Below are 13,584 nucleotides of genomic sequence, written 5' to 3'. Positions count from 1 at the left end.
ATAAGAATTTGATGTTCGTACAGATATTGTATAGATCTTCGTGATAAATTACCCGGACAAAAATTGGAGCGTAATAAAAACTAAGCAGTAAACAATAAGTGAATATGTGAAAGAAAGCTATTCAACTGCTCGAAATGCATTCTTATATGTTATAGATGCAATACTTATACCGCCAAAAGATAACTTATCTTGCGAAGTATTCAAGATTCGACAACCACTGAATCACAGGCTCACAAACATGTTTAAACCCACCACATTCGGTTTGTGCCTGTCCGAGTCAAACTAAAGAAACACCAGAAGATTTATTAGACTGCCATATTCTTGAAAACTGAAGAATGCCATTCATCAATGATCTGAATAATAAAATATAACAATTTTAGAAAGCTTTCTTCCACAGATAATTTTTTATGATAAAATTAATGTCAAATGAATGAGGAATTGAATGGGGGTCCTTCATTTCTGTATTCTCAGATTAATTTTTAGACCATTTTTCTCTATTCTTTATTTTGAATGATTTTGTTAGCCTTTTATTCTCTATTCTTTATACATGTTATATTTAAGTACCCCATTATTCTCTATTTGCCTTATTTTTCTCTTGAATTTATTTTGCCCTTTTATCAGTATTTTTGGCTTATTATTCCCTATCCTTTAAACCCATCCAGACCCTCATGCATAAAATTTATTAAATAAAACTTATTCAGAACGTATAATGGACAATCGGGATGCATTACACATAAATCTGTAATGTGAATATGATAGAGTTGTCTCTCTGTGTACAAATCTAGCTGGGTGCCATGAATTCATATTTACTTCCGATATTGATCAATTATTAATCTAATGTAATGTCTTATTAGTTTATTAATATTCCGTTTTTTTGTTATGTCAACAACAATAATCATTGCATTGTTATTTATATTTTCCTCAATGGGCCCCCTGATTGGTTAACGAAACTATATTCTTCTTTATCTGAAGATCTAATACATGAGTAATTTATAAAAAATAAACCCGTATATTTGTTTCCGTGTTTGACTCTTTCACTATGCATTACACAAAAGTGAAAATAGAAATCAGATATTGTGACATGAGAGAGATCAAAAATGACTTTTATCCAAATTTTAGGCTGAATTGATATTCACAACATTATAGGAAGGTAAAAAAGTATATAAGTTTGTCACACTGACAAAGAAAAAGTACGCTTAAAAGAAAACAAATATTCACAACTTTCGCTTTCCCTGTGCAAAATGTTGTTGCGCCCCATTCATGCCATATTTGTTGGCATTTAAACTACATTTTAAAAAAATTAAAAGGAATAGCAAAATGGTGTTAATAAAAAGCTACCTGCATCTAAAATACACAATGACTTTTTTTTTTAATCATATTATTATATTTCTTAATTACCAGATTACCATGTTTACAAAGATTTTGAATAAGGGTATCCCCTTTTTCATTTTTGTGCTATTTTTAGATCACCCATTATTAGAAAACAGAAACATCATTCATTTTCAATAAAGACTATGCATAATTGTATAAATGCCAGGATAAAGGACAAAAATTACCTGACCTGAAATTTAAAATTGATTATACATTCTGCATTGTTCTATACACACTCGCCTCATACTTTCAAAATAACACGTCCTGGTACTGTAGTTAAAAAATACTGGAAATGCACTCCACTTATTATATGAATATAAATATTATAAAAAGTTCACGACAAGAATGGAAAACTTAATATTGAATTTTGAATGCAAATTAAAACCTGCGGAGTTCAATTGCGATAGACTTAGATTTCCTTTTGGTTACAAAGATGCTCAAATAGTTCTTGTTTCATCCTTTTCTCAAATTCAATTAAGCAATAGGTCAGTTATATCAAGTGTGTATCATGGTCATTAAGTTTTGGTGGTATCTAAAGTATAAAAGTCAGAAGATGGGGTATGATGCCAATGAGATATTTATCCACCAGAGACCAAGTGCATAGATGTAACACTTGTTTAGTAACTTAATTTTGATATGAAACAGTTATTTTATCTCAACAGCTCTTAAAAAGGAAAGTAACGAAAAAATTATAAACAGTTATAAAGATAAACTAAGTTAAATAGATTACTTTTCCATGAAAAAATCACTTTAGAATGTTTAATTCTGAAATGAACTGAAATGAAAGATACAGAGCAATTTTTAGATGATAAAATAAAAGGCATTTTGGGATAATTTTGTCGATTTGTCAAATGTTCATTTGTAAGACAATTAATTTTTACAAGTGTGCTTTGCTTCAATTAAAGGTCAAATATGGAAAAAATTGCTGTTTTTAGGTAAAAAATGTCCACTTTAAGACATACAAAATTGATATTTTTGGCATAAAACCATCTCCAACATGAAATCAAGTATTTTTTTAAATTCAAAGTCTCAATTCAAATATATTAATTGAAAACAATATTGTTAAGAGTTTAATCACTGAAAATTGTGTAAAAATTACTTCACTTTATTAGGAAAATTAAGAAAAAAAAAAAATTCAGCCTTATGTAAGTGGATCTGTTGTAATCTTTCATATGATAATATTTTGAATATCTTGTCAATACAAAATAAAGTGGTGACTTTGAAAAGAAGTAAAAAAAAAAATTTCGTTACCATGGTAACATATTTAATGCAAAAGTAAATAAAAAAAAAATAGAAAATTCATTTTTTTTCCTGGACAGGAATAATTCTTTATTAATGTTCTGTACATTTTTAGATATGACATGTTGTCCCGATTGTATTGAATACTTCAAGATCAGAAGGGAAATAAAAATCCCGGACTTCAGAGGTATCAAAGGAAGTAACATACAACTGTCTTTCAATAATATAAGCCATAAAAAGCTTATTAAATAAGACAGAAACCACTAAAAATATCACAATGAAATTTTCATACCAATTTATAACAAAAATATGGCAAATCATATATCTTTGTATTTTGATAACATCTATGATAAACTGACATCCTCCTTTGGTCTCTCGTGAGTTTTTCTTGTTGAGAATAATACCCCATCTCTTTATATGTTACAGAGGTAACAGCTTAAATATTAACATGGAACATTAAGGCACTGAAATATATAGTATTCTTCAGTTACACTTTCAACCTTTATACACTTGATTGTTTTTGGATTGAAAAGATTTCTTTTGAATAGAAAGCAGATCATTTTGCCTCTTTTTAAGCAACTGTTTGCTTCTTTCATTGGATACTGGTTCATTATCGTCATAACAACCCCAAAACAAATTATTTTTATAATTCAAAATGTTCATAATATTTACATTATTTGCACTGATTTCAATTTCTTTTTGTCTTTTGAAAAGAAAAACAGTTTGTGTTCAATATTTGGAAGTTTAATAACAAATTTGTAAAATGTCATTTGAGCTTTCAAGATTGATTTTCTTTCATTTCAGTCCTATACTTCCCGTGCACATGCTACATGACTGTAAATTGAGCATTTGAGGTGTTTCTATGCAGTTTGTTTATTCTTGATACTTTGAGCATGTCGCCTCGCTTTTTCGTTTCTTTTTCTTTTATCCGGTCAAGACATTTTTGTTTCAATTAAAACTACTGATAAATGCGGCGCTCGTTTCATAGCTGAAGTAATTTAGCTTTTTTTTTTTTTCAGAGTCCATTAAATCTGTCCATTCAACAGTTTTGTTGTTAATCCACATTAAAGTTGCCTCTATGTGTTGCATGGATGCATTTGGTTTAAAAGAGCGACTTTGCCCGAAATCGGAAAGTTTTTTTTTCTTCACTTGTACGATTACTAGTATGTTTAAGAACAGTAATTAAAATGATTCTTCGCGTATTGTTTCGTTATTTGAACTATGATAGCCTTCAAGCAAATTACTACATCAAAAATGTCATATTTGCATGGTGGAATTTCAGGTTTCAAAACAGTTTCACCAGATATTAAATCACTTGGATCTTTTAACCACTGTTTTAAATGTATTTGAAATTGTAAAAAAAAAATGATTCAAATCCAAAATGTGTGTTTCTACAGTTTTGCGATCAATACGTTTTTGAAATGGAGTGGGAATATTTTTTCCAAATCTCCAGAAATATTGTTTTGTCTTGAAGTCCGGAAGAACACAGCAACGTGGCATTTTCAAATATAATTTTAAATCTTGTATGATCAAATCTTCTCTATCTACAAGTTTTTCCTTTTGAAAAGAAATACGTTTTAAAGTCTTCCAGTTGATGCGTTACCACTTAACACCAGAGCACTGCAAACCGTACGCATGCATTTACAGCTGCACTGTCCTTGTCAGACCAACCTGAAAATGTGAGAAGGTGACTTCTTCCATGTTTTCCAGTGCCATCATTTACTATTTGTTTATATTCTTTTAATGCTTTATTAACACTATCACTCATATATTTGCCAAAAGATGCAAGTGATAAAACCATTGGTGTATTTCAGCAACCTTTTATTATTTATTTTCTGACATTTTGACCCATAAGATCTCTCCTCATTTAAAGAAAATGATCATAAAATGTTTTATAACAATATATTGATTAGACATCAGCTTTTAATTACTGGGCATTAATTTCGCAAAACTTTCGTCGAGATCATCATTTGATATTTCTCATCTGACCTAATCCGTGATTATTATAAACTTTCCCAGAAAGTATAAGCAGTAATTCATATATAATAGATTAATTGAAATGACTGTTAGGTGTACATGTTTGTCTGACATGGTTCGTTTTACCTTGACCACATTTACATTATGTTCATGGTTCATTTGTCAACAATATTATTTGTGGTTTACTGTAGATTCATTTATTTTCTTGGGTACCAATTTTCGTAGATTGAGAAAAAAACGGTATTTCATGGATATTTGATTTTGTAGCTTTTCAAAAGTCTGCATACCAAGCTATATATAATTTCAGCTTACTAGTTTTACATATAATTTCATGGTTAACTAATGCCCTATAATTCCGTTAAAATTTGGATCCAATGAATAATAATGAATCCATATTACATCCTTTTCGCATGAACTGTAAGAAATAGATCAACTGTTCACCCTCCATGTCTGTCTTGCAGGGTTCATTTGACCTTCACCTCATTTTCATGGTTCATTTGTCAACGTGTAATTGTTGTAGTTCCGTAAGATCATGAGACACTTAATGCAATAGTTGAACAATAGTTGGTCATGAATGATCTTAAAGTGAACATGTATTTTGGCAGGGTTCATATGACATTGACCATATTTTAATTGATATTTACAATGTTAAGTAAATGTGAAAACGAAGTTACATGTAATGGACGTATGAAAATTTGCTCTTGTCAAATCTTGTGATATTAAAGGATTATATTGATTTATTTGATTATAAAAGTGTCAGAAACTATATTGCAATGTTCAGGTGTCCAATCTAGATGTTAAATAATAGAAAACCAGGACGAAAAGCTCGTCGTACTCGTCAGATACAGAAGTAGAACAGATTCTACCAATAACAAAAAGAACCAAAAAAAAAAACTAGCTTAGAACAGTTAGCTCACCTGTCTAATGCAAAGGAACCCGGACAAGACAATCCAGTTACAAGGTCAGTAAATGACATTTATGATTTATTGATGAAAGTTAGTAATAACCAAGAATTTCTTTAACAATCCATGGAGCAGCGAATCACAAATTTAGAAGCCAGTTTAAAGACAGTAATATCAAGTAAAATGAAATCGTTGAAAGATGAAATTAACATTGAGTTTGCTTAGTTTGATAAAGAAATACCAAGTGTAAAAAAACAAAATAGATACTCTGAAAAAGGTGAAAGCTCAACCAAAACACAAGTGTCACAGAACATTACTTTCTCTAAACTAGTGTTTAAAAATGTACCAAATGCCGACACGGGTGATAGCCACGATTCCTTGAAGGCATATATTAGCGGTAGCATTACCTATCTTGAACTGGATTTTATAATGCGTAGGATCTAAAACCAAACAACAGAATCAACAGAACAAAACGGTACTTGTGAAATTTGATAATGAATCTCAACGTTCAGATGTAGTAAAGAAAATAAGAAAACTTAAAGATAATCCTATGTATAGTCATGTCTACGTCGAAACTGACAAAACTCGACACGAACGCATGCAAGAAGCAAACATTCGCAAAAATATAAAGACCATTCCTAGTCTCGAAATTCGTGGTGGTAGGGTCACTAAAAACAAAATTATTCAAAGTCAAATTTAGAAATTGCAAATTGGAACTGTAAATGATGGTATCTTTCAGAAAATACGAAGAATAGCAGAATTTTACGGGAACAAATTCTTAGTTCTTTAAATTTTGACATAATTGGAATATGTGAAACTCATCTGCAATCAAATCAATCTATAGAAATACTTGGATACGAATGGTTTGGGAACAATAGGAAGAATATACTTGTGAATTCTTGGCGAGGCTCTGGTGGTGTTGGATTTTTAGTGTCGAAAAGTATCTTTGAGAACTTCACGTGTAGCGTTTAGTGTGATAATTATGAAGACATTCTATGGATATCTCTTAAGTGTAAAAATTACATAAATTTCGTTATTCACCTAATATGTGTGTGTTATTTGCAACCGGAACGCTCTTGTAGGGGCAATATTGCACAGGAATATTATGATGTTTTGTTGTGTTCGAACCCCGCTCGTGCGGGTGCACTCGACTCCAATCTTAATTGACTAGGATTGTCAGTTTTTCTATCGAAGGTCGCTGGTTTTCTCCAGGCACTACGGCTTCCTCCACCAATAAAAACTGGCCGCCACGAAATAGCCCAAAAGCGGTGTGTAAAAATGGCGTTAAAACACCAAAAATCAAATCAAATCATGTTCTGTTGTCGCAAATATATTTGTACAGCGGTTGTTCTAATTTATTTGTATTTGGCGATTTTAATGGGAGGATTGGAAATTTACAAGATTTTGATGATAGAATTGATTTTATTCCTCAAAAGTCAAGTATTGACGACGTCCGAAACGCATTTGGAAATTACTTTTGGGATTTTATTAAAAATGCAAAACTATGTGTATTAAACAGAAGATTTGAAAATAATACAGACAATTTCACGTATATTTCGAAATCTTGAAAGTCAGTGGTTGATTATATTGTTGTTCCATATACTGACTTTAACAAATATTCAAAATTTAAAGTACAACTAATTTCAGACATTCTATTGCTATATGACGTTAACTCCTGCAGCAAAAGCAATCATTCCAGATCACTCGATTCTTTCATGTAGTCTTTCAATTAGTGAGTATACATGCGATTACAGTGAAAATGGTAAAGACAGTAATATATGTTCCAAAAGACGCAAGTATAATGTATGTAATGTTCCAAATGATATTTTCGAAAATAAACGATGCACGAGAGCGATTTTAAGCGTTATTGAACAAATGGAAAACTAGTTTCGATGTCAAAACGAAATCGATAAATTATACGGAAACTTTGTCTCTGTACTTCATAGTGAAATGGATAATCATATACCCTTCAAAGATATCGGAGAAAATGTTACAAAAAATCGGAGAAAACACATACAAAAACCATATTGGAATGATGAGTTAAGGGAGCTACTTTCTAAAGTTAACCGATCTGAAAAGGATTATCTGAAATATAAAGGGTGTAAACGGACACGGGATTTTCTCAGAAGCATTTTTATCGAAAACAGAAAACAATTTGACAAACGATTACGACAGTTTGAACGCACTCATCAGGCGTCGATCCGTGACAGACTTAAAGCTTTAAATGATTCAAATCTGAAGGCATTTTAGAGAGAAAGTGATAAGCTAGGGCCGCAAAAACATAGACCAGATATTGACGTATGGAGGATGGAAGCTTTTCTACAGATCAGGAAACAATCCTCAAAAGACGGAAAAGCGAATATAACAAACTATTTAAATCAGACACTACGTATACACTGGTAGACGATACATTCATTGACAATTTAAGCGAACTTGATGAACAGTTAGAGCGCGAATACGAGAGCGTAACGGATGAAGATGATGAAATTTTAGCGCCCGAACTATTCAATGAAAATATTTCAATTGAGGAAACAGAAGAAGCAATGAGACAAGTCAAACTAGGAAAAGCGGTAGGTGTTGACAATTTACCAAACGAAATTCTGTGTGATGAAATTTTGACTGTCCCGTTACAAAAGTTATTTGATATGTGCTTCACTCATGGTATAGTTACTTCACCATGGTGCCAAAGTATTATTCATTCTATATTAAAAGATGGAAAAGACTACCGTGATCCACTAGGATATCGTGGCATATCCTTAATGTCAACTGTTACCAAAATGTTGAGCTCTATCCTAAATCGCAGACTTACCTCTTATTTTGAGAGGAATACTTTGTAACGAATACAATGGATTCAGAAAATTGAGATCCTGTTTAGACCACATTTATACACTGTGAACTATTTTAAGAAACAGAAAGCTAATGAAACTTGACACACACTTATGTTTTATAGACTTTAGCAAGGCGTTCGATTCTGTTAACCATGCCTACATCTGGCATAAACTTGTTAAAGCGGATGTTTATGGAATTCTGCTGAGAACGATTCAAAGCATGTATACAAACTTACAAAGTTGTGTTCGACTAAACGGTAATCTAACAGATTGGTTTTCGGTCGAAACTGGTGTTCGTCAAGGAGATCATTTGGCTCCTTCATTATTCGCACTCTTTATCAACGACTTGACTACAGATATACATTCTTTGAATTGTGGAATCCGTTTGGATACTGACTATGAAATTAGTACATTACTTTATGCTGTCGGATACAGAAAACGGATTGCAAAAACAATTAACAGCACTAAATAACTGGTCTGTTAAATGGAGCTTGCAAGTAAACTGTTACAAAACGAAAGTTATGCACATAAGACAAAAGTCATCTTCGCGCTCAGATACAGTATTTAAGATGGGGCTATTAGTAGAGCACTTGGTGCCTTATCATCAAAATATTTTCTGGTGGATGGCTTTGATTACGAAACATACACAAAACTATTCGCAAGTACAGTTATCCCAATCATGGACTATGTATCTGGTGTCTGGGGTTACAAGCCTTACGATAATATTGAAAGACTCCAATACAGAGCAATCTGGATATTTATGGGAGTTTGGAAATGTAGTCCGATTCCGGCTATTTGTAGTGATATGGGTTGGACTCCTGCATATATCTGTCGCCAGTGTAACATGATAAGACTTTGGCATAGAATAGCAAGTATGCACGCAAGTCGAATTCCAAATAGTATTTTCCAATGGGATTCAACATTCTCAGAAAATCATAGGAAAACATGGCATAACGAGCTCAAATCATTGATGGAAAAGGTGAACTTTTGGATTTGTTGAATAATAATTACACAAATGGACTAAGCGGAAAGTTTATTGCCAACTATTCAGAACTTCTGCTCCGTCAAAAGCATCACGATAAATGGAAACTGAATGTTATGAACATGCCAAAATTGCGAACTTTTAAATGTCTTGAAACAAACTTTGAAACACAGCAGTACATAACCACTAGTATAACACAACAGAGATCGACTTCAGCCAGAATGCGTTGATGAACTTTTCCACTGGAATTAGAACTTGGGCGTTATAGTGGTATCCCGTCAAATAGACGTTTTTGCAAAGTTTGTTATGACAATGTATCCGTTGAGGACGAAAAACATTTTTTAGTTCAATGTCCTTTATATGTGTATGAAAGAAACAACCGTTACGCCTTTGCTGACTTTCAGCAACGTAACAACATAGACTTTTCCGTTCTTTCTGATGACGAAATACTCATTTCTGTAAACTAGTGTCAAACTATATATTCAATATTTCAAAAATCCCAGCTCAGTTACTTTCATATCATGACATAAATAATTTTGTTTGAAAATGTTCTTGAAGTATAAATTTCATATTTTTGATATTAGTAGTTATTGATATTAATTCAGATCCCATGGACACCCCACCAAAAATACTTTGTGGGATATGTGACGCCCAGCATATCACGAAATGTGCAGATTTCTGGTGCCCGGAATGTGACGATGGTTTGTGTACTGAATGTAAAAGCCATCACAGTTTTTCACAATCAAGTCGACATCATGGTGTAATATCGATAGAGGACTACAGAAAACTGCCTACTGATATTTCAAGCATAGTGCACCACTGCATGGAACATGAGAAAAAACTTCAAATGTACTGTCCACATCATGATCAACTTTGTTGTTTTTCATGCATTTCAACAAGTGACAAAGATTGTACTGGGATGTTAGCTATTGAAGAAATGGCAAAAACCTCTAAATCTAGCGGTTTGTTGGAAAGTTTGCTAAAAGTTACTAAAAAACCTGAAAAACAAAATTAAAAAAATAGTGCAAGATAGACAAATAAATCTGACTAAAATACAAGAGCAACGACTTAACATTCCCGCTGGAAATCAACAGTTACGTGTAAAAATCAATTCCCATTTTGTTCAATTAGAACAAAACATCGTTAAAAAATTGAATGCCGTTGAGTGTGATTTGAAGACAAAAATTCAGGATCTGTTAAAAGAACTTAAGGAGAAATCAGAAAGGATAGCAGTATTACACAATAACATTTCAGGTCTTCAAAATCATGCATCCGACTTACAAGCTTTCATAGGTAGTAAAAAGCTAGAGGAGAAAATCGAATTTGAAGAGATCTACGTTTAGACATTATTGGAAGATGAACGTTTGAAACAGTTTTCCTTAAAATGTACTCATAATGAGGGGATTGAGAATTTACTCCAAAGCATCACGTCGTGTAGTTTGATATCGATGTAATCTAGTCCACCATCTGTTGAGATTAAACTGGAAAAGATTAAACAAGCTCAGATGATGTCTGCTAGCTTTATTCCAAAATCTGTTGATAATGTCCGTGCAACATTATTGCGAAAAATACAGATTCCAAAAGGGAAAAGTAATAGGTACAACATAACCGGTTGTGGTATTTTTCCAAACGGAAAAGTTACTTTTGCAGATTGTGATAAGAACATGCGACTAGTGGTTTTGAACACTGATGGTGCTTTTGAACACTGATGGTGCTTTTGATTATGAATTACCTTTCTCAGAACTAAGACCGTATAGTGTTGCATGTATTAATGACACGACGGTAGTTTTCACAGTATGGGACTCCTATGAAATATATCTTTATGACCTTAAGTCAAAATTTATTAAAACTACGATCAAAGAAAACAATGTTTGCTACGGTGTTGCACATCATGACAGGATGTTATATTATTGCAGCAAAGACAGTGTTATAGTTGTACAACTAAAAGACAGTATGTCATCTACCATTGTAAATTTAGATTATATAAATAATGGTTGGAGAAATATTGCATCATTTGATGAGTCAATTTATTTAACAAACCATGCTAACAACTCAGTATCCTGCTTCTATGTTCAAGGCAGTAAACTATGGGAATACAAAGCCGATGAAATTCTCAAGGGTCCAAATGGTACAGCTGTTGGTAAATATGGTATCGTATATGTCGCTTTAAAACACAAGCATTGTATTGTTGCAGTATCACCAGATGGAAAGAGAGCAGTGGATCTTTTAAGTTCGAATGACGGCATTGAAAATCCATTCACACTTGTATATGACAATGTTAGGGACTTGTTGATAGTAGTAAGCTATCGTGGTAATTGTGCTTTATTTGAGATTAGACAAATCGGATGAAACGTGAGGGAATCGGACGTTATTCCACTATTTAATATTAAAAACAGGTTTTCAAACATGAAAAACTTCTTTCTTGTGCAAGCCAGGTTTGCTACAAAATAATAAATTGTAGTCTACTAGAGGTTAAATTATATATGCAGTAATACATTGTTTAGAAGAAAAAAAAATTTAATGTTCATAATGGAATTTATCATGCATATGGATAATCATGGGAATAAGCATTCATCGAATGACTTAAATTAACACTGGTCATGGTTGTAGTACTTATAGTATTAGTATACCCTCATTATTAAACGCTATTTCAAGAATTTATACCACAACGAAATTTTTTCTTGTTTTGGTTGCAATTGTTGTTTTCCATTCGTTTGATATGTTTGAGCTTTTGCCAAATGATAAGAGACTGTCCTTGTGAATTTTTCCTTGGAGTTCTTGGAGTATTTGGAGTACTTGGATAATTTTTGTTCTTTTTACTTTTCATTAATTAAGATTTACTTTCATTTTGAATTGAGTGTGAACAAAGGACGGAATTATCGCACTATTTTATTTCATCTTATTTTTTTTTAGCTTGCTTGATGAAATTGGGAAAATGAAAAATAACCTGTATGTTAGTAATGAATTTTAAACTTTTTTAAAATTCTATTGGCAAAGGCGGCACATCTCTTTAAAGTGTATAGGAAAAATGATTAGCAAGACTAGATTCATAAATAAGTAAACATGGTCGAAATCGTCAGTCAACTTCTCATAAGAGTTATTGTCCTAAAATAAGGATTTACCCTAATGTTTGCTTATTGCGCAAAACCTACAGTTGCTAAAATTTAAAAGAGGAATAGCAATGATCAGCTAGACACGATCTGCAAATAAGTCACATTAGTTTAAATCATCAGTCCACTTCTTATACAAGTTACCAGGATTAATATATTGCCCAAAAAAAGGTGAGCCTTTTTTTAAGACATGTACGTTAATTACAGCCAGAGCGGAAAGAGATCACAATAATTAAAACTGTGGAAATTTTGCAGTAACTTGAGGAGAAATCTGAAAGGAAAGCAATATTACAAATTAACATTTCACATAGTAAGAATCATGATTCAAACTATTTACGAAATTTTCATAGGTAGTAAAAGGATAGAGAAGAAAATTCGAGTCAGACAAAACCTTCATTCAATCTTTATCGGTAGCAAAAAACGGATAAAGCAACTACCTTTAAGATATATTTTAACCATCGTGTCTTAAGAATGGGCTTTGCTGGAATCTAGTTCACCATTTATACACGTCATATCAGAAAATAACACAAAACCGAAAAAAATATTTGCCAGTTTGTTTCCAAAATATATTCTGAAAGTTTCAAATTCAAAAGGGTAAAAGTAGTCGGTATAACCAATGTAACATTACTGTTGGTCTTATTTTATACGAAAAAAATGGCGGCCATATAAGTGTATGGCGATGTTGTCGTCTGTGTCGTCGTCGTCGTCCGAAAACATTTGGTTTCCAAACAATAAGTTTGAGTATAAGTAAATGGATCTCTATGTTTGATTTGAAAAAAATGAATAGTTAAAGTTCTTTCATATGCTGAATCTATGCGTGTATTTAGATTTTGATTTTGGGAACAGTAGTCAACTTGGTCCAAATTGGGTTCCAAAATGAAACTTTGTTTGATTTTGTAAACAAATGTGTTAATGGTGTTCTTTGATATGCCCAATATAACAGTGTATTTAGATTTTTGATTTTGGGCCCAGCTTTCAAGTTGGTCCTAAACAGGGTCCAAAATAAACTATGCACGATTTCATCAAAAATTGAATTCTTGGGGTTCTTTGATATGCTGATTCCAACCATGTATTCAGATTTTGGATATTTCACCATAATGGGTAAATTCCAATTAAAAATTATTCAAGTACTTAGACCACATTCATTCTGTGTCAGCAACTTTGCTAGATAAAAT

The 13,584-nt window shown here is 32.2% G+C and overlaps 1 protein-coding gene across 2 annotated transcripts in view; it reads left to right on the top strand.

Moving 5' to 3' along the window:
- The first annotated feature begins 1,019 nt into the window (after positions 1–1,019).
- Positions 1,020–13,584, top strand: part of LOC127734906 (protein wech-like) — a 36,427-nt gene continuing 23,862 nt past the window's right edge. For both annotated transcript variants that reach the window (XM_052244941.1, XM_052244942.1), the window contains exon 1: positions 1,020–1,150. The gene's annotated coding sequence lies outside the window, so the exon portion shown is untranslated. The remainder of the gene's footprint in view (positions 1,151–13,584) is intronic.

Source organism: Mytilus californianus, unplaced genomic scaffold (assembly GCF_021869535.1).
Source record: "Mytilus californianus isolate M0D057914Y unplaced genomic scaffold, xbMytCali1.0.p SCAF_3, whole genome shotgun sequence".
NCBI classification, from domain to species: domain Eukaryota; kingdom Metazoa; phylum Mollusca; class Bivalvia; order Mytilida; family Mytilidae; genus Mytilus; species Mytilus californianus.
The sequence above is the reverse complement of the archived record's forward strand: the minus strand, read 5'-3'. Positions and strand labels throughout refer to the sequence as shown.